The sequence below is a fragment of the Sinocyclocheilus anshuiensis genome, unplaced genomic scaffold (assembly GCF_001515605.1).
Source record: "Sinocyclocheilus anshuiensis isolate Anshui unplaced genomic scaffold, SAMN03320099.WGS_v1.1 scaffold162, whole genome shotgun sequence".
Classification (NCBI taxonomy): Eukaryota; Metazoa; Chordata; class Actinopteri; order Cypriniformes; family Cyprinidae; genus Sinocyclocheilus; species Sinocyclocheilus anshuiensis.
The window spans coordinates 301,307-324,565 of NW_015542351.1; the positions used below are offsets into that span (position 1 = coordinate 301,307).

General features: G+C 37.3%; 1 long non-coding RNA gene across 1 annotated transcript in view; it reads left to right on the forward strand.

Moving 5' to 3' along the window:
- Positions 1-9,364, forward strand: part of LOC107691544 (uncharacterized) — a 55,305-nt gene extending 45,941 nt beyond the window's left edge. Inside the window, exon 3 of the long non-coding RNA XR_001634548.1 lies at positions 8,250-9,364. This is a non-coding gene — a long non-coding RNA (uncharacterized LOC107691544). The remainder of the gene's footprint in view (positions 1-8,249) is intronic.
- The last annotated feature ends 13,895 nt before the right edge of the window (positions 9,365-23,259 follow it).

Below are 23,259 nucleotides of genomic sequence, written 5' to 3' on the forward strand. Positions count from 1 at the left end.
CACATGTTGCGGGAGCAGGCGGCAATGGTCAGAGATTCAGCGGGAGTGGGATTAAGAAAACAGCCGAATCCCGGACATTTTGGGCAATTAAGAAATCCCGGCCAGACACATTTTTGTAGGTCCAAAAAGAGGACATGTCCGGAGAAAAGAGGACGTATGGTCACCCTAAATTATGAACAAACTGGTTTGTAGTGCAAACAGTTTGACCCTTTACTGCATGTCTATATTATATATTGTGTTTTTGCTATTTTGTACATTGTCTATTTTGTATATTTGTATATTATTCTTTTTATTATCTATGTCCTGTCTTGTCACTGTCATTCTGTTGCACTGTGGAGCTTCTGTCACTAAAACAAATTCCTCGTATGTGTAAACATACCTGGCAAGAAAGCTCATTCTGATTCTGATTCTGATGTCATTCTTCTTCTCGTTATTTACTTATAGCGGCTAATGAACCGGAAGTCTCGCCCATAGGCTGCTTACTTCTGCATTGAAGAAAAAGGTGGATAGCAGCATATTAAGTCACTTTCAAAACAAATGCGTGAATTATTTTTTTTAAATGAAAATTCCACGAAAGTTAATCGAACAACCTAAATATGACGCGTTTTAACACGGTTGAAAGCACAAGTCACGCAGACTCTGATATGCTAATTAATTACCATCGACAGAATTCCAGATTCGCCTGAATTGCCATTTCAGACATATTTAGGCTATCTGTAATTAGTCCAAATAGAAATGGTTGAAGATGCACCATGAGTCTATTTGATCGCGTGTATTATTTTTAAATGTGCAACTTCAAAAAATAAATAAATAAATAAATCACATCCGACGACACAGACAAAGCTAACAGCGAGTTACTCGGTGGCATTGGATTCATTTCCCTATTCCTAACTCTCTCCCGTGCAGACACAGGGCCTCTTATAAACGCACAAGCGCCTTTGGTCTTCCTTTGAAAAAAAATGTGGCGAGAAAAAGGGGAAATATTTATAAAGCTCGGAACGATTGTGTGTGTGTGTGTACCACCGCTCGTCCCTGAAGATCGCCACGGAGACGAGGGTGATTATAGGAAATAAAAACAGCGGCGGCAGGCCCATTAGCATAATGATTTCCCCTCGCGCTCCAGTGCGCACTGCGCCAGAGAGGAGGAAGAGAGAGAAAGAGAGAGAGAGAGGGAGAGTAGGAGAGAGCCTCCCAGCGATCCTTAAGCGTTTGAAGCATGTTAATAATCATTAAGTGTTTGGAGTAGAGAGGAGGGGAAAGAGAAATCTGCGAGGGTTGACTGGTTGGTTCACCTGGGCAGGACCAAATTAACCTCTCGCCTCCTTTTCCGCCTTGTTGCCGTACCGCTTCCGTAAGGGACCTATTAGCTAGGCTTTTAGCAGGGAGAGAGTTAGCACTACTGCTATTGGCTGTGACCATCAATAGTGCGCTATTGCTTTTAAAGCTGCGTCTCTCTCTCTCTCTCTCTCTTTGGAGATGCTAATGGTCTATCCTGGGAGATTGGATAAAACAGTACAGAAATCAGCTCATTAGCGGACACAGATGCTAAAGAGTGTGGTGTGGCATATCAACACTGTGCCTGACGCCCATGTCCTGTTACTAGTCCTGCCAACCTAGCATGATTCGTCTCTTTCTCAGCTTTCAGAAAGCAACGTGCAGAGGTGCACTCAAGATTTATTAGCAGGTAATTTCCTTTTTATGCAATAGAATTTAACAGTGTTCAGTTTAATTTTGTGTCTGACCCTTTTTTATTAAGTTGTGGACTGGTTTAAAGGTGCGTAACGTACAGTAGTGGCAGGCGTAAATCAATTTGACTTTGATAGTCAGATACGATTTCTCATTCCCAGCAATTATGCCGGGTTTCATTCTGCATTATGGAAGAGCAGCTGTTCATAATTTCCATGGCAACGACCCTGCTGGTTACCATTTGACCTTCATGTCTCTGGGCCAATTTTAATTGGCTCTTGTATCAAATTAAAAGGCTGTGACAAACTAACCGTAGCCAGACGAATCAACACTTGAGATGTTTGTGTATACTGGAACCAGTAGCTCAAACCATCATCTATCCAGGGTAATGTATTTGCCTTTTGAAGTTTGAAAACACAGGAAGGAAATAGCGTAGGTATTTGCAAGTGTTGCATTTAGAGTATTTAGGCCCCAACTTCACAGACACAACACTGCCACAAATATGATTATTTTTATATGTGTGTATTTTGTGTGTGTGTGTGTATTAGCTTTCCTCATTGTTAAAAACTCTAGGTTCAGGTCTCAGGAGTTAAAAAATAAATAAAAAAATAAGAGGAAAGCCCCATACCTAATGTGCTTTTTCCCCTCGGAGCATAACCAATCACATTCAAATGATGGAGTCAGTCTCACATGAGGTTCTCTATGACGGTAATGAAAAATCTCACTCTCATTTCTAAGTCAAACTCCTTTCAATCTGTCTTCCCTGATATTCATTTCCATATCTGTATAGTAAATATGGATGCAAATATGAACTCCATTTTGCTTTATTTGTCTGTGAAAAGGCAATGATCGGTCTTATTCAGGGCAGACAGGGAAAGACTCCCACAGCAACAGTTTTAATTTAGTTTAAATCTAGAGTATAAAACACAGAGCTACCTTATGTGTTAATCTCAGCACAATATGATCAGGTGATATTTAATTGGTGATATAAAAAAAAAAAAACGTGATACATACATATATATATATATATATATATATATATATATATATTTCTATATGTATGTATGTATATATATATATATATATATATATTTAAATATGTATGTATGTATGTATGTATGTATGTATATATATATGTATGTGTGTGTGTGTGTGTGTGTCTGTCTGTAATTCACATAGTTTTCATTACATTCTCATTACTACATTACAGAAAATTACTGTATTTCTGTAATATAATTATTTTTAATTAATTGAATTGAATATACGTTATTGTATATTATATAATAAACTAATTAAAATAACTACAACAAACAGAATAATCTATAAACTATTAATTTGATATGTAATTTAAATTGTTTACTAATATTTTATTTTAAAATGAGAATTTGTATTTTTTTGCTTTTTATTTAATATACTGTATATATATAAAATAAAAAGCAAAAAATTACATAAATTCTCTCTCTCTCTCTCTCTCTCTCTCTCTCTCTCTATATATATATATAAATGGGGTGTTTTTAAATGTGTAAATAATCCAACAAAAAACAGTAAAAATAGGCTTCACACACACACACACACACACATATAGAGAGGGAGAGTTTATAAATAATTATTATTAAAAAAAATGCAAAATAGACTTCATTGTCAATAAATAAATATACTTTCTGACATTCATCACTCTTTTTTTTTTTTGCTACATACTAAAGCTGAGAACAATGTTCAGTTAACAACAGACACCTTGTTATATGCATTTCCTTCAGGTGTTTAATGACTTCGTTTTTTGTTCAGCAATAAACACACTGTCGCACACATTTACAGTCAGTCCTCCAGAACGGCTCAGGCGTGCAGTTCATTCAGATTCATATATCATTGAACTTGAGGGTCTCCATCTGACATTCCCTTTCCTGAGCGCTCCTAAGCATATCCCCCAGCATCCCTCTTTCTCTCTCTCAGAGCTCAGCAGTGGGGACTGAGATTAGCCTAACCAGATTAGAGTGCTCTAATGCATTATTCCTCAATCCTTCCCTCCACTGCAAATCCACTCATGTGAAAATAATACACAGCCCTGTGTCAATCACTCTGGCCTGACCCCACTGGGGCCAAAGCAGCCTCAGCACCACTCTACAGTCATTACTAACTATAACAAATGTGACCTCTGGAATCCACCACTGTAAACAGGGACGCATTCGAAAAATCTTCGAGGAATGCCAGTGTTGTGTACTGTCAGTTGGGGTAATGAAATTGGCCGTATATTTAATGCCAAAGGATGTTGAAATTCTGCCATGCAGCACAGAGATCTACTGACATGAGGTTGCCATGGAAATTAAGTGATGCCATATTTTGACATGATAATGTCCTGCACTGACTGTCTGACTTGGTGGGGTTCAGCGAGGGGGATAATCTATTCCTTCCCTTTGAGATGCTGGCCCGGGGGGCGGGGGAGAGGAGCGCCAGGAGAGCTCTTCTGTCTTCAATCATATCAGAGGAAAGCTCCTCCATTAGAGGCACAAAGACATCTGAAGTCCGTGAGAGAGCAGAGGTCTCCTCTTATTTCCTTTGTAATGTATTCTGGGAAAGCGTCTGGATTTATTCCTCCTGCAGAAGTCAGGAACCTGCGCAGGTCTGCTAGAGTCACTGCGTGAACATCGATATTGACACATTTGGACACATAACCTGGCTGTTTGTTATACTTCAGCACGCGTGCATACACACACACACACACACACACACACACACCTGTATGGACCCCACAACCGACTGCTGTGTAAAGGCATTAATTATAGATAAGAGGCAGATGAAAGATTGATGACTGGTTGATAAAGTGTGTGCCGTTCCCGTCGGCTCTGTAAAGACATCAGGAAGGAGTCTTGACTGCTTGACAAGATGGTCCAGAGGGAGCAACAGCCATAGGTGATGACATTTAGCATATACACCTTCTGCTTTCCTGTCTGCAGGAATCAACCTAAACAGCTGATGAATATAAAGGCTTCATAGTTCTTAAAATACATGATAATAACGCTTTTATGTTATTATTATTATTTTTCAGTAGATTCAGTTGTTTCACAAAAAAGTCAACGTGAAGTCAAAATCGAACCTATTTACTTTTGCAACCCTAGAATGCATGAAACAACTCTTGGTAAAAACAAATATATTGTTTTAAAGGGAGAGTACAGCCAAAATGGAAAATGCTGTCACCATTTACAACACATTTACATCACTGTACCAAACCTGCATTACCTTCTTTCTTGTGTGGAACAAAAAAAAAAAAAATATATATATATTTTGAATATCTTTTTTTTTCCCAATACAGTGGAAGTCATTGGTATCCAAAACTGTCTGATTGACAAATTCTTCAAAATATCTTCTTTTATATATTACAGGTTTGTAACTACACAAAGGAGTAAATGATGACTGTACCTGTACTTAAACCAAACGTTAAATATTATCAAGGAGTTAAATATTAGACAAAACAAATAATGTTAATTCTTTACTTCTTTTGATATTACACTTTATAACATGAAATGTAAGTAACTGAATGAAAAATAATTAAATACCTTTTCTGAAGCATAATTAAACCCCACAGACGCAAGTCACCCGTTTACAAAATGTGCTTTGTTTTGAAGAGACAATCACTTAACTTTAACAGTTTTGCTTATCCCAATTTTTTATTTTTATTTTTTGTAAGTGTGAGTGTATGTAACACAAAATATTCATTGTCTTCCATCAGCAACAGAATGAGAGAATGAGATCTATTTTTTCCTTTTTTATGTCTGTTACATTGTGTGTGTGTGTGTGTGTGTGTGTGTGTCTGTGTCTGTGTGTGTGTGTGTGTGTGTGTCTGTGTCTGTGTGTGTGTGTGTGTGTGTGTCTGTGTCTGTGTGTGTGTGTGTGTGTGTGTCTGTGTCTGTGTGTGTGTGTGTGTGTGTGTCTGTGTCTGTGTGTGTGTGTGTGTGTGTGTCTGTGTCTGTGTGTGTGTGTGTGTGTGTGTCTGTGTCTGTGTGTGTGTGTGTGTGTGTGTCTGTGTCTGTGTGTGTGTGTGTGTGTGTGTCTGTGTGATATTTAAATATCAGAATAGGCTTTCACACAAACTAAAACAGGTTTTCACTCTTTTCTGTCATCCTATTACAGGCGGGGAAAAACCTTTCTGAAGTCTTCACACATTCAATTACAAAACCTGTTTACTCTGAACCTCCCAAAGTCCCACATCTCTGCCGTTTTCACACAATTGTTTCCTCTTCATGAGGAGAAGACGTGTCATGAAAATATTATTTACATAATTATTTGTTATTTTTTGAAACCGTTGCCTTATATGGTCATTTTAAAGGTATGCATATACTTAAAGTAAAAACGGCTTTCAGATTATTACCAGCACTTTGTTGTGGTAATGGGGAGCAGTGAGCAGCATTTATTGATTATGCCATAACCCTACACCAGTGAGACTCGGCAGAGAGGATCATGGGAAGGGGAGTTATTTCACGCGGGCACAGGTGAGCAGTTTTCCTGGACAAACATCTGTACAAGGCTCGTTTGTTCGTGACAAAATCAGAACATTCAGAGCTTTATTGCAAACCTGATTAAATGAAAACAGGCTCTAATCCGGCGCCGTCTGCTGTATCGGTTTGTCCACATGTCTCTGTTAGACATTTGTAACCTAATTCTGTTTTGTTTCAACTGCAAGCTTAGCTGCAGGGTGTCTTGGCAAGGTTAAGCTAACATGACGTAGCGCCAGGAATAGCTGCAAGGTGTGATATGTTGAAATCGACTCTACTGACATGAAGCTTCAATTAACTCGGGGCAATAACAAGGCGGACAGTTTTAACTCGCTTCAAACTTTGTTTAACTTTTTACATTCAAATAATTACTTTTAATTGATGTGATTTTTTTGAATAACTAACTTTTAAACATTATTAGGCTACCTAAATGACTAATCATATTCGTCAGATGCCATCCGCAGTGTTTGCATGGCACTGCTTAGTGCTTACTCATTGTACACTCAGGATGTAGCCTATTTAAATGAAGTCCATATTGTAAACAGCTTGAAACTCCTCCATCGATTAGCTGCTGAGGAAAGCTCAGTGTGGTGCGACATCAGACTCCTCCTCTCAAAGAGAAGATCTGATGCTCTTTTATAGACACATCTCATGTGGGGATGACGGCAAATGCTATTCCTCAATTATTTACACCACTTAAATGGCAGCCACTGCAGGGTGTCCATGACATGTGTGTGTGAATGAGAGATTTTTATATTTGTGATTTTTTTTGTATTATTTTGCTGAAATGAAAATGTTGCACACTACAGATAAGTAAAGATCTGTTAGTCACCAGTGTATATTTGCATGCATTGCTGTGGAATCTGATTGTTTGTTTGAGAAAGTTGTATTTTTTATGATTGTAGAAATGGTACACGTAAGCATTTATAACATTAATGTAGATTGTATTTAATTATACCGTGCCTATTTTACGTTTGACAATGCTGGACAGTTTGATGGATCGCTTACAGCCTGACTGTTCTTGTCGCAAGGCTGCCCTCTATCTTTCAACTTTGGGAATACATGGTGTCTTAACTCTAAATGTGGCTTAGAGACGTTTACCCAAATAATTACAAATTAACCCCGAACTTTTACTCGATTTTGAATGCTACAGAAAATTCAGAGTGCTACATTAAATTGGATGGTGGAATTGACAGTTATTTGTTAGACAATTGACTGTGCTGTTTGACGGCTTGCGTGTGTAATAGCATGCAAGCCGTCATTATGGACTGAAATTCCAAAGCTCTAATGTAATTTAAGGTTTTAGACATTGTTGAGTGTAGAGGGTGTTATCTGAATGAGATGTCAACAGAAAATCTTTCAGGATGTTACCACATGGTGGAGGTCTGGTGCTTAATGGTTGAAATAAAGACAGTTTAGAAATGAATAAGCTGAAAATGACTGGATTCTCTGAAACGCAATGAAAAATGTCCATAGCTTATTAGAGTAATATCCCAGTTAACAGGGAGCGTTCTCATTACTTTGGTTAACGTTCTAGCAAGTTTCTCTTAAACAACTGGAAGATCAAACATTCTTCCGGAAACATTAATGGGATTTGTTTAGAATGATCTGGTCTTTAATAATGTTCTCAAAACGTTAGCACAAAAACAAAAGAATATTTTATTTCTGCAATATTTTATTTAGACGTGCACTAGACTACTTTCAGAACGTTCAGAGGACATTCAAAAGTAACGTTCTAATGTTTGCAAAATTGTAAATGTTCCCTTAATGTTCACATAAACAACAACAGCAACAAAAGTTGTTTTTTTTTTTGTACATTTTATGATGTTTTGAGCGTTCTGGGAACATTGAGGAGAAACCATTTTTTATTACTTAATAGGAACATTAGCAAAACTTTCTAGGACACATCCAAAACAAGAATCAGCAGTGAAATGCATTTAATTTGAAACGCTGAGCGTTCCTTATATCATCACGGTTGGCTAAAGAGGAGATAATTCATTAAAAATATCCAGTACATTATATACTATGCATTAATAATGTAATATAACAATTTAAAGCCTGAATTGTGTTATACAGGTAAAGCTGCCAGCGACACTGATTGATTACTCCACATCTAATTTCTCTTGCTGGGAGCAACTACATCTGGAGCTGAGTGCACACACTTCGGAGGCCGTCACCTGTCAGTCATTCCTGTAATTGATGATTCGGCCAATCCTGTGTCTGCTCAACCCCCTGCAAAGGAAACTTGTACTGTATCCACTCAGAACAGCCAGCTGCCAGTCAAAGCCATAGTCACACGCAGTCTTTTCCCCTGCTAGACAAAATCAGTCAATCCCTTTTCTCACAGTTCGTCCATATGGAATCAACCCTGCTGTCAATCAGACCACAGGTCAGTACAGCCCAAAGATCTCAGCAGATGGAACCAGCCAATTCCTGTTTTTTTCTCTCTTTTTCTCTAAGATGACTGAATTTATAAGGTACTGTCTTTTACTACACCTCCAGGCTGTTGAATCCTTTTGAAGAGGGTCGAATCAACTCACAATAGTGATGGTACTGATGTAATGTTACAGAATGAAGGCTGAGGTTGCTAACGCAGCAAGACCGAGGTGTCCCTGAAGATCCTGGACTCTTAATTATGGTGAAATAATCAGTGCGTGCAGTGTAGCCTCGGGCTGCCAGCCCCAGAGGTGAGCTCTACACAGACACACAGAGAACAGAGCGCAGAGAAGATACTGGTACTTCTCTGAAAACACTGTGTAGTTCAGCCAAAGTGGACAGGTTTAGATTCATCTGTGACAAAGGTATTAATGATCTGGTTTTTAAATGTCATTATAAAAAACAATAGATGGGCTATAATGGCCTAACAGATATATCTGATTTAGTCAAAAAAGACTTTTCTTTTTCTTTTGTCAGTGGAAATGTTATGAGTGTAATGGGATTAAGTACACCTGTGTGAACTTGCGTCATACATTCACTAAAAATCACGTTTGCACCAGTAGTTGAAGAAGTTGCCAATGCCATTTGGCTTGATATTTACATGTAATGCAGTGACATTCACTGTTCACTGTCATTGGTCGGACAACCTATAATCCCACCCCAAATTCACACTTTTGGGAAAATCAGTCAAATACAAATGTCTTACTTCTAGTGTTATCTGCAAGTGGGAAGAAAAGCATTTTAAAAGAATAGTTCACCTCAAAATGAAAATACTGTCATCATTTACACACCTCATGTCATTCCAAACCTGTTTGGTTTTCTTTCTTCTGTGGGACAAAAAGACGATGTTTTGAAGAATGTTGGTAACCGTTGGTTTTGGTGACCATTGACTTCCATTGAATGGATTAAAAAAAAGAATGTTTACACTCCTACACATAATGAAAGTGGATGGAGATCAGGGGTTGTCAATCTCATAAAATGACCCATAACCTCTAAAAAAAAAGTATCATAAAGGTTTTTCATATGCTAATTTGAAGTCTTCAGAAGTCATATGGCATATTTGTGTGAGAAACAGGTTGAAAAGTTATTGCTTGACAGTAATTGGTCACCAGTCCCTTCCATTGTATGGAAAAGAGCAGCTTGGACATTTTTCTTTATGGCTGTCTTCTATGGAACACAGAAAAAAAAGGAAAACAACATAAGGGCTAGTGATATGAATGAATGAATCATTCTTTTGAAGCGGTTCTGCATGAACAAGTTACTAAATCAAAACTCACTTTCGGACGTGCCTGACAGTCACTCTGGCTTGAAGTTAGCCAATATTCCAGAGGATACAATCCTATAAGGCAGTTTTTAGTTAACTCATTCTTAGCAGTGTTCTAGTTACGCCAACAGTACACTTAACCGAGAACAGTATCTTTTGGACATGTCCATGTTTTCTGATGTATTTACTGAAAAGCTATACATAAAAGTATAACAAATAAAATGCATTGCAACTAACAGTGATCTGAGTTAACATGAGTACATTGATAACAGTTATAGATTGAGTCAAGAGTCGGTAAATGGTTACAACAATTCTCAATCACTGAACTGAGGAAAGAGTTCAAGGAGAGCCGTTGAGCTGCTGATACAAGCATGCGTAACTTGCATTGACTTTAAAATATGGGGAGAAATGCAACTGGTTTATGTAAAAAATCGGAGTTAATTAAGTCTAGTTCATTCACTCTATATGCTTTAGACATGTAAGACATCCACGTTTCACATTATGGGGTGCTTTAATAATATTGTGTATATGTCACGTCATTGTGTGATACAAACTAGTGAACCGGTTTATTGAAACAAACTATCTAAAAGATCCAGTTTGTGGAATAGAATCAGATTTCCCATCACTAATGAGGGCGACTAAATGACAGAATATATTTTTGGGTGATCCGTCCCTTTAAATGTACAATATTGATATCAAGCCCAATTTAGAGGGCGAAGTCAATGGAAGCCTGTTGTATAAACCTCTTCATTTTAATGAGCATGAGTTCCAGAGGTCTTTCCCGTTCACCAGCGTGAAGATCACACACACACACACACACACACACACACACACAGACACACACATTATCTTCTGCTTATTGTGTTCCAGCCCGTGTCTTGAGATTAGGATTTAGTGATAACAGATCTCACCCTTTGAAAGTATGTGAAAAGCAGCCTAAACATCCAATCTACATGCATTCATCCCCATGACTAATCTGCAGGCCTCTAATACTGTATGTCTGCCCTGGAAACAGAGGTGCACTGAGGACAAACATCTACTGCTGCTCCCAAAGCCCAAATGAAAGCAGATTAGCGGGGGCTTTATCTGAGATGGGGCTCTCCTGTTGCTCTTTTCTGTCCCAGATCCCTTCCGTCACATTCACATAAAGAGGAGATTTCGGGCTTTCGGCTGCGGGTGTCTTTCGACACATTTAAGGAAGTTTCGTTGGTCGAGGCATCCAGAGCTTTTCAGCGCTTGTGCCGAACAATGGCTACGGCCTCCATCCCCCAACTTAACTGAGCCACGGCGGATGGAGAGTCGCCCCTGCTCGTATGAATAGATTTGGTAAAGGCCCCTGCTGGATGGGAGAGGGCAAGGCCTGACAGCCTGGTCCTCGTGTTCCACGATAGCCCAATTGGAGGTGCCAAATGGGGGGCCCACCTCCCCCCGGCCTCCGTCACGCTGAGATAATCAGGTTTGTGTGAGGAGTATGTGCTCTTTTGACAGTCATCATCCCCTCATTGATCCATTACACCCAAGCCTCCATTGTTCCCCAGAGTGTTTGAAATGCCTATTGGAGGAGAGGGGAGGGGCCTGCTTTTCTCAGTCCTGTCAATCAAGACGGACATTTTTCTCACTGTTGCCATAGCCTGGGGTGAGAGGTCAGGAAAACACTGAATAAGAGTTGACGAAGCGATAATAATAGCGTATTTGGGATGTCCTTTTCAACTGGGAATTCTGCGAACACACTAACACACAGTGAGTAAATGAAGACATGTTTGGATACCACAGCCCCGCTGTGAGACTGAGGGGGAGACAGCGGTGTTTGAAAACTAAATAGGCTTAGGAGATTTTTACCCATGAGTCTTAAGCAGAAACCCCCTTTGAATCTGTGACCCTGTGGAGGCTCTTTATTTCTGCTCTCCTGAGCTCTGCTGAGGAGCTGCAAGTGATCGGGCTGAATTGACTCCGGCAGAGAGCTTGTTGTCTTAGCTGTGATTCGACTCAACGACTGCATTGCTTAGTTGAAAAAGGTGAAAGGGATTTTAGTATAAACGGCAGTAAAAATGCTTTGAAATGAGAAAGTAAGTCAGCTACGTTTTGCAAAACTTGTTAAAAAAAAAAAAAAAAAAAAAATCCAAACTCACTGATGTTGTCCACACAAGAATAGACATTTTTCGCTTTCTGTTATGGAGAACACAATATATTGTAGTATTTTGTTTTGTCAGAGTAACAACTTGAAATCAAATTAAATAGCAACATTTATTTATTTAAAAAGTAGTCATTTAATGTAATATTTTTTTATTTATTACATTTTTATTTTACATTTATTTATTTGTAGGCCTGTAATAACATTTTATTGCTGAAATGAATGGTTAAGCATTAATTTATCTATCTATCTGTCTGTCCGTCCGTCCGTCCGTTTATTTATAATAACATTTTATTGCTGAAATGAATGAATAAGCATTAACATACACTTTATTTAGTTATTTATTTGCTTGCTTGCTTGTTTGTTTGCTTGTAGGTCTATAACATTTTTAACATTTTATTGTTTTAATGAATTAATTGCCATTAATATACACTGTATTTATTTAAAGGCCTATAACATATTTAAGTTATATTTTTGGGGGGTTTTATGCCCTTATTGTTGATAGGACAGTGTAGATACAACAGGAAAGCAGAGGGCAGAGAGAGGGGATCGGGATCGGCAAAGGACCACGAGTCGGGACTTGAACTAGACATGTTGCGCTACATTTTATTTCTGATATGATTAAGCGTTAATAGTATGTATGTATGTATGTATGTATTTTATTATTTTATTTTTATTTTTTTTGTAGTTCTATTACATTTTATTGCTGAAATTAATGCTAAAGTACACTTACCACAATAACTAGAATAATTTAGCAGGAAATAAAATGCCAAACTCCAAGGCTGAATGATGCTCTATGGTCCCAACTGGATTGATAAGCCCAACTGTAGCCATTCTTTTACATTTCACCATTGTACAAAGCAAGACAACACAATGCCCCATTGAAGATAATGACTGCGTTGACTTATTTAGAGTACACAGGATCCCCTTGATAGCCATGTCAAAAAGAGGCCGGTAGTTGATTTATGACCCCAAAACATGGCCCTTGCCTCACAGAAGGATGATACAATTACCCCAATATGAGTCTTGTTACTTTCAGCCAAGTGTCATGCTTGAGACGGAGGCTCTGTGGAATCTGTTGTCTGACTGGGCTATTTAAACCAGCGTTTATTACTCCTCCCCTTATAAATCAGTGTAGACAGTCCTGCTGAGGCCGGAGAGAGCTTGACTCGGTCCCACCGAGCACTTTGATATGGCTTCAGTTGTTGGTTTGTTTGCGTGACCCATCCATCTTTGCTGCGACACACGGACCAATCAAGCTGCAACTAGGTGGCAAAGAAAGTAAAAATAAAACAAACAAAAGATTTACATTCAATGCTAACAAGGCTGTTGAGATCCTAATCCTCATCCCCAGTGCTTGCAGCATGTGGTTGAGTTTCTGCCGTCCTTCTAGGATTTCTCGGGGTCCTTTTAATGGTGCTGAACGAGTGCTGTGGATCTGAAGCTGAGCTTATGCCACGAGACTCAATTAGAACATTATAGACTCCACTGATGTGTTCCTGAGAAGTAAATATTGCACTAAAACGTTCTAATAAAAATATTGCAGTTTTACTATACACTCAGAGAAAAAAAGCTACAAAAATGTTACTGGGGAACTTAAAGTAATGGTATGTACCATTTAGGGGGAAATTAGATAAAAAGATATACGTTTTAGCTTTTGCACCTTAGGATACTGCCCCAGTGACAGCTTTGTACCTTTTTACTGAGAGTGTAGAAACATAAACTGTACTAACTATTTGGCAGAAATGTTGTAGATTCATGCCAGATAAAATTATAATCTCTAAATTCTTCAAGTCTAAATTCTTATTGAATTAGTCATGTTTCAGTATGTTGTAATATGCACACCTTTAAAGGTAATCCATATTAATGTGTCAAATTGTTATATTGCTTAGAAATCAAAAATAACCTAGGGCTCTGTAGACTATATGTAAAATATAAACTATATTAATTTAATGAATTGGCACACATATATTCTTTTTTCCCAACATTTTTGATAATGTTGAAAAGCCAAAATATGATGATTCCCTTTCTGAAATGTAAAAGTAGTAGTATATATTTTATGTATAAAAAACCCTTTATATTGTTTGAGGAAAAAGTGGGAAGTTATACAAAATAAAAATGGTTACTGAAGCCAAAGTAAATCATTAAATTATTGAAAAATATTGACTTTGTATGTAAGCTCTTTTAACAATAAATATAATTCCAAAGCAGTTGTAAAATTTCTTTGCATATTTTCTTGTGGCCCCAGGGGTCCCCTGACCCCAGTTTGAAATCCCTCGAGTTACAATTGGCACATTTTTTATTGTAGTGCTTATCATGTAGATGTTTTAAGTCATTAATGTGGGAATTAAGTGGAAAAATAAATGTCCGTTGGACATAAAGTGTTAAAGATTAATGTACCTCCACTTTGATGCATCTGAAATGCAGTATGGATTTTTCCCTGAGGCTGCAGAAACTCCTCACCGTGTGGTAATTGCAATTGCACGAAACAAGGTTGGTAGTGACAAGTCAATGCTAGAGAGGACTTGGATGAATTCATTAGTGTGTGTGTGTGTGTTTGGGAGTAAGTGTTTGCATATGCATATTTCATGCTTCAGGAGGCAAAAAGAAAATTAACCAGCAATTGACCTTCTGTGTCTTCCACTGTAGAAGATGGAGACTTCGCCTTAGCATAATTACTAGGCTTTTACCTATATAAGTGTGTGTGTGTGTGTAAGACTATATATATATTTAAATGTATGTTTTGGTGTGAATTTAATGTGTGGGAGGTGTCTACAGTATGTGTGTATGTTATATCATGTTGGCCAATAATACACCTCATTACCAGCTTGACTGCAAAATGATTACACTTGATAATGGGATATATACACACACACACACACACACACATTTTTCTCTCTCAGTCTCTCACACACACAGTCTGGCGGGGGTCTCGGTAATGGAGTCATTATAGGCTTCAGTGGTTTGAGGACTTATCACAGGATACAGGAAGTCTGCTGGGAGAAAAAAATCTAATGAGTTCAACCAAGCGCACAAAAGACCATTTCATTAAGCTCTGCCCCTATCAGCAGAAGATGGGCGCACCCTCGCCGCCCCCCACGCCGTACAGGAATAGGTCATTTATTAAAGGGAGACTAATGGGATTGTGCTTTAATGTAAATGGCACTCATCTGTGTTTAAACCAGCCATTATTCTGCTCATTACAAAAAGAGGGTGGGAATTATCTGACGGCTGTCAGTATGTCCATCTGTGTGGAAGCCGTTACAAAGCTCGCTGACCACAAAGACTATGATTATTGTTATATGGGTGTCAGCATATGTTGTATTCGTCATCCTTATTAATCAAATGACTTCCACTGGAGATATTATTCATAGGAATTTTTCTTTTATGAGACACATTTATATGGATGTGATCATGATGGATAGATTGATTTCTATCTGACAGCAAAATTACGATATATAAAAGACTCAAAATTTGGCCATGCATCGTGTACAAATTATGACTTATAATGAGACATGGTTGTTCCATCCATCATGTACAGTGATTGTATTGAATGTGCACTTGTAATGAACTTCCAATCTTAAATGTATATATTTAAAAAAAAAGCTGTACTTGCAGATAATATAATAATTAAAATAATGATTTTTCTTAACACACTTAAGTACACTTTTAAACACTTTAAAAAGTAATCATGTAAAATTATAGTTTTACTTTAAAGTACATTTTAAGTCGTTTTTTAATCTTTTGTTGTGCTTTTAAACATACTTATTTAGATTTATTTTGACTTATTTTTTGTTGACTAACATACTAAAGCACATATGAAGTACTTGATTATAATTTTAGCTAATTTGAACTGATTTGATATTATTACATTTAAAGTGAACATATTTCATATGTACTAAATTGCAAATGTGTCAAATATATTTAAATGCATAACATACAAGTTTCAGTAGAAATGACATTAAAGCATGTTTTAGTTTAGAATAAATTCTTGTCAGTGCATTTGGTTGTACACTTAATTATAAAATTACATATAAAGATGTACTTAAGTCCTATTTAAGTGGGTCAAAAAGCACTGTAAAGTTCAGCAAATTGCATTTAATATAACTTTTAAATTAAGTATGTTAAAATATTATTTCCATAATAAGTACTCTTTTTCCACAAGGGATCTCTTATACTTTAAAAATGTCAGGTAATCTATGCCAGGTTTGTACCATTCAAAATAGGCAGCTAGAACAGTAAATGTGGCCACTTTCTCAGTGGTAACATGTTTTAAGTAACTGATTTGGAACACTCTACATAAACAGCATCTCCATTTCTCAAACAAACAGCACAGGATATACAACTACTTTGTATTTCAAAAAATTGTGTTAGCATGTTTCTAAGCTAAATACGTAAAATTCTAATTATAACAACACAGCGTGCATAAAGGTTGGGTAAAACTGTCAACTTTTATTTAGATTGATCTCTTTTTGTTGCTACTTTTGTTGCTGCATTTCAAATAAATTATGGATTTTAATTTTGCACTTTGAATGTTTGTTTTTTTTTTCTTTCTTTTTTTGAGCTGTGTTTGCATTGTGGTATTGCCTTCTTAAGAATAGGATCTTATGCTACCTTTTGGAGCTAGTTTTGCATCGTGAACACACAAATGATGCCTTGAAATGCTGCTCTCTCTAGGTTTCGGAGTGAAAGAGTGTCATTTGATCATCCTTTCATTAGCATGTTTCTAAGCTAAATACGTAAAATTCTAATTATAACAACACAGCGTGCATAAAGGTTGGGTAAAACTGTCAACTTTTATTTAGATTGATCTCTTTTTGTTGCTACTTTTGTTGCTGCATTTCAAATAAATTATGGATTTTAATTTTGCACTTTGAATGTTTGTTTTTTTTTTCTTTCTTTTTTTGAGCTGTGTTTGCATTGTGGTATTGCCTTCTTAAGAATAGGATCTTATGCTACCTTTTGGAGCTAGTTTTGCATCGTGAACACACAAATGATGCCTTGAAATGCTGCTCTCTCTAGGTTTCGGAGTGAAAGAGAGTCATTTGATCATCCTTTCATCCCTTCCCCAGTCAGTGCTTTATGTAATTGAGTCAAGTGGGCCATATTAACCCCAGCCAGCTTGTGACTGGCTCAGCCACTGGTCACATAAACAGCTGGTGGGTGTCCTGTTTCTCTTTTGCCAGATTCTCTATGCACTCTAGGGCTGGAATGGATAAAGAATACTAGATATCATCTCATTTTCAGAGGAACGCTACTCTCGAATCATAGTGACCCTCCTGGGAATAGAGAGAAGTGGAGTGGTATTGACTGCTGTCTGCTGTCCGTCTCTGAGGGAGGTTAATAGACAAACACCAGGTAATTTATCCACCCATCAATGACTCAGTACTGCATTAAAAAAAAAGAAAAAGCACCACAGAACGCACGCTGCTGCAAGGTTACGGGCCATTTTCTTATCACAGGCTAACAGATGTATAACTGGGCGGTCTAAAAGCGATGCTGGGATCAAATGGTGTGCTGACAAGCTGTCCGCTAGTTGTCCAAATAATTTGAGAATCATTAGTGTCATGGGATACCCCATCAGTGAGGAGAAGGATGACCAAATGGAGGTTGAAGCATTGAGAGTGTGTGGGACGGATGTCTAGACTTTGGTGGTCTGTGTCTGGGGGTTCTTATATGTATGTCAGTGTCCTCTTCAGTATCTGTAGTAAATGTGCTCAGGAAGTTGCATCACTAATGGCAGGGTCAGAAAGGAAGCAGAAAATGTCTAAAGTGATGGTTCAATTTGTGGAGGCCCAGTGGTGCGTTCCTCTGGTATATTTACCTGTTATGTAACATTTAATATAATTCATAATAGTCTGTTTTAGGCCTGTCTATACATAGTTATGGTTATAGTAGCAGTCTAACATCTGTATTAACTGTTGTTTAAATGTGTAGGTAATATGAAATGGATTTTGATGAAAAAAAAAGCTGTTCTAAAAACACAACTGCACTAAAATAAATGAAATTAAATGAAATTAAATCTAGAAGAGTGATTATTGTTTTGATATCTTTTCAGTATTTGAGGTTGATTTTATATTTTGTTAAGATTTCAATTAAAGAGCATTTAATTGATGATTTAAATGATGAATGGTTGATTTAGTTAAACTGTTGGCATAAATAGATGACACATTGTGTGTTTAAAAACACATATGCCCTCATAAAGATATAAAATGGCCTTTAAAATCATTTCCCGCTGAAAATATGATGTTAATTTATGGCATATAAAATTGTTTTCGCTTTGTTTGATTTTTGCATTTTTACATCTAATTTTACAAACATACTTTCAATAACCAATGACTGTGGTACATAAGGTGCACATCAGTGAATGCTTTCTGACAACACTACAGAATTCAATCTTTGAAATCTCTCTCAAAAAGACACTGAGAATAATACTGCCATGTCAATGTGACAGATACTGAGAGTACCTGAGTATATGTGTATATGTGCTGGAGAGAGGGAAAGCGAGAATGTGTGATTCAAATGCTGATTACAGTAGTGTAGATGTAGCCTATTAAACATTGATATTGATCATATTGATCATACGCCATGCCACTTACAACTTACATTGGTTCTGCGCTGCTCTTCTTCAGAAGGAAGTTTGTGGTGTTACTCTGCCTGACTGAAGCTGTCATTACATATTTCCTCTCCATTACTGCAAATAACTCATGGTTTATAACTTATAATGAACTGTACAACCTGTTTAACCTATAATCACATTACACAGTTAATGGCAGGATTCTGCACCTCACATTACTCAAACTGGCCAGACGGTGGCGCTTGAATTCAGCATGTGATATTTTACTCTTTCCACCTCTTCAAATCCACTACTCAAGAAAACTCGTCAATTTTCTGGTTAAGGTGTGCTTAACAGTAAACTACCAGCAGCTGTACTGCAAACGACGTTTGTTTTTATATAAAAGCATATTTTAGAGGAGACCGGGGCTGATTGGAAAAGTTGTGTTCTTTGTTAAATAGCTCTAGTGGACTAAAATTCAAAGTTAAACAAAAAGGGCACATATATGCTGCAAAACATTTCACAGATTGTTTATTCATGAGGTTTGTTTTGCTGTTGTGCCAAACTACTCCAGCATATGGTTGGCACAAACTGAAAATTGTATTTTAAACACTACTCCACTAACACATTTATCTTATATTTATGATCTGATATTTGTGTTTATATTTGTCTGATCTTTATAATATGATGAATTTAATATCATTTGACCATCTTTTAAATATTTTACAGTAGCTTTAACACAATTAACTACTTAACTAGTGGTATATTATTGTTTGTTCTGACAGAAACATTGTAAAATTATCAATGTCAACATATTAACTTTATCTTAAAAGAATGAATGAGACCATATGAATCATAAGTTAGCCATCTACCAACCAACACTGGTCTCCCCTAATATATCCAAAACATGAACGGAGCATGAACCACAATTTATTCTAGTTTTTATAATTTTGAACTGAAAAAGAGACCGTTGTTATGTGGTTTTTGGGCTGGCCAAAAGATAAAGAAATACAGAGAGAGAGAGAGAGAGAGAGAGCAAGATAGAGCAGGAGAACGCGGGACAGACTTTAGATAGTAAAAGAGGCTAAAACGTTTTTGAGCTAACATTGGTCCCAGTGGAGGATGGATTGACTGTGGGTGAATAATACATGGCTGGTGAGGGAGTAATGAAGTGGAAGTGATGGGGAGGAATACGCTGCTCTCAGTGGGATGGGGAAATGCATACTTTAAAGAGCTCTCACTCTCTCTGTGGCACTGGCCTGGAAAACAAGCCAAGCAGACGCACATACTCTTCCCACAGCCGTTCCTCTGGAACTCCACACAGCTGTCCGGATTGTGTTTGTAACTTCACTCAGAAATTCGCTGCTCGTACTGTTTCACCATCAGACTTGACGCTGCTGTGCTGGTCTTCAGCGTTTAGTGAGCATCGCCTTGACACGGAGCGCATAATGAAACTAAACAACAGTGATGTAGATTTAGGCATTGACAAATATATATATATAGATGTAGACATGTAGCAGATCTGTTAAATGTGCTTGAGTGCATTGCCAGTTCAGTTGGTAGATTTTGCTTCAGATCAATGCATTTAATGCTTTCTGGCTGACATTTTGGAGACCTTTAACTTCATGGTAATGCCTATAAAATATGCAATACATATGAGTAGTACTATACCATAGTACTGAATGATTATGGTACATATATAGCAGTCCAAGGTACTTCAAAAATTACCATAGTAATACCATATACAACATCCTTAACATTCCCTTACTAAATGAAATCCACAAGAAAGTGGTCTACAGTCTCTAGACTACATACGTGCGGGAATTACAGTCCCCAGACCCCCTCGAGAGAAGACTAAAAGCTTTTTCCATGCATTCGCCTTTTTGAGCTCTTGGATACTCCATATTAGACTTCCTGTAGTGGAAACAACATGATTCCATGGTCATTTAGACAAAAATTGTCTATTAATAGTATGAGCCAAGTGTGATCCTAGGTTCCCTATAGGCCCCTCACTGCTAGCAGCATTCTATTCTTGTACTTAAAGTTTTTTCCAAGACCTGATCCATTCAACTAAACTACTCTTAAAAAAATATTTTGGCCTAAATTTAAGATTTATTTTAAGTATTAAATATTAAATCTATATAAAATTTTAAGTATTATTGTGATGTAAATACGTAATTATTACACATGTATATACTTAATCAGCATCCTATTTGGTCCTGGAACAACATTCCTCTAAAATAATCAGAGGCCTAACGTTAATATAATGCCAACCTATTTCTAAAACCGGAAGGAAATGGTTGCTTGATAACAGTGTTGTTTAAAGCCCTCCAAACCCTAAATCTGATGGGTTGATAGGAATGTTTTTACAGCACTTACATGGATGTTGATCTGAGAACAATTCTTATGTGGGTGAATCACGTTAAGCCAATGTTAACGCAGAAACCAAGGCCAAGAACAAATAGTTTTGTTGTTGAATGATCTCAAGATCAAAACAGACTATGCAAGTCCAGTCCTTTGAAAGAAAAGCCCAACAATATTTGCTTCATAAACATCCAATGATACAATTTACAGTTTAACCAGAGGTTAGTTTTCTGGCAGAAAAGTTTATTTTTTAGGGTGACAACATCAAACAGATTAAATTTAGAATAATCTGGAATTTATATAAAAGGAGTCGAAGACATAGTGATGAATTAGACTGTAAGTGTTATCGTTATTATTATGTAAGAGACCATTTTGGATGAAGCAATTTAGTAGAATGAATCAAACTTTCCAGCACTACGTATGAGAGCGAGCCATTTAGGACGAAACGATTCAGTACAATGAATTGAACTTTAAAGTGCTACATAGAGAGTTGTTTATGATGAACTGATTCTCTAAAATTAATTGAACTTTCCAGTGCTACATATGAAAGAGAGAGCCATTTATAGCAAACCGATTTACTAGAATGAATTTTACTTTCCAGTGTTGATAGGAGTGTTTGGGATGATGGAAATCCAAAAAAAGTAGACTCTTATTACTAGAAAAGCTTTTAGTAACTTTTAGTTAACAACTCTGCCCATATTTAGATGTTTTGTATATGGAACTTAACTAAGAAGTTTAGAAATGCAAAAAGTCCTCTGTTGATCTCACAAAAGAACTCTTAGATGTTACAGCACTTGCAGCTCTATGAGGTCTTCTCTTCGAGCAGTGTTTCTTTGCCAAACTGTGCTTAGACTCCAGCAATAAGTCGAGTTCTTCCCTGCTTGTGTCTGTCAGAGAGGGTTCCTGTGTAGAGAGGGAATGAAGTGTCCACTTGACGGTGGTCCCCAAGGTGCAGCTCTTCAGGGCTAAAGTGTGTGAGAAGAGAGTCAACTCCCACTCCATTTCCTGTCCTCCCCCTCCAACCCTCCATTTTCTGCCTGGATGAACCAATAGTCTGCCTGAGAGCATGCAGTATAGGTCCCACCTGGACCATCCGTACCAAAAAAGCACAAGAGCGAGCAGGACAGAGATGGAGAAGGGAAAGAGGAAAGGTTTTGGAAACTGCTAAGTGTCCTAAAATCTGAAAGATGGAGAGTGGAAGGAAGTGGCTGGAGGTTGTAGGTCAATCGTATGGAGATTCATACCTTTCTTGTTTTGAAGGTAAGTCAGTTTTAGACGGCAGAGCCCCACTGTCACCGTCCCTGGAGACTGAAGAAAGAGTGTTCACTCACATGAATGACATTTAATTTGTTTCATGAAAAGAGTGCTCATATATTGAACAAGCACTGTTGTCCGTGTTTGGAGTTTGGAATGGAAATAAAGCTTTTGCTCATGTGCTGCTTCTCCAGTACAACAAAAAACCTGTCAGTCAAAGGACTGGCAATTTGTATTTGCCTGTAACAATGAATGATGGTCTCTTCATCTATGTAAACACATCCGTTTCCACACATTCATCTTCCACTGATTCAATCACTGAGACAAACTTTTCAGTAGATTTTGATGTGACTCTATCAAGCAGCTGTCCATCCGGGAGCTCCATTTAAACGCCTGCAGTGGTAGGACGTCCCACAGTCTGTCGGTTTCTTTCTGATCTACATCAGACAGGGACATCAGAGTGACCCAAACATGTTTTGTCAACTCACTCTCCTTCTTGTGTATTAACACTTTTGGTTGTGGAACATGAAGATTTTCTTGGAAGTCTGAGGTTATCACAGTTATTTTTGTATATTTGTATAAAATATAGTAATATATATTTTAAATAAAATAATTTGTCATAGTAATATTTGTATAATAATTTTACATTACTAGTGTTACAACTAAAAGATACTACATTTACTCCCAACATTATAGTAAATATCTAATATGAGCCCAGCATTCAGCCTAGTATGTTGTTATTGCTAAAAATGTTAATGAATTCACCAATATTGTTTTGTTTATTTGTTGCTTGCTTTTTCTTGGGCTTTCTTTCTTTCTTTCTTTCTTTCTTTCATCAATTACTGAGTAGAAAAGTCAGAACATAAAATAAATGAAAGTTGAGTCACTATCATGTAAAACATACAATAAACTGGTTCACTGGATGCAGAAACAAATAAGTAGTCATGACTTTTTTTTTTTTTTACACGTATGCGGCACCTAAAGTGACGTGACGTGGCCAAGTATGGTTACCCATACTAGGAATTAGTGCTCTGAATTTATCCCATCCAAAGTGCACACACACAGCAGTGAACACACACAC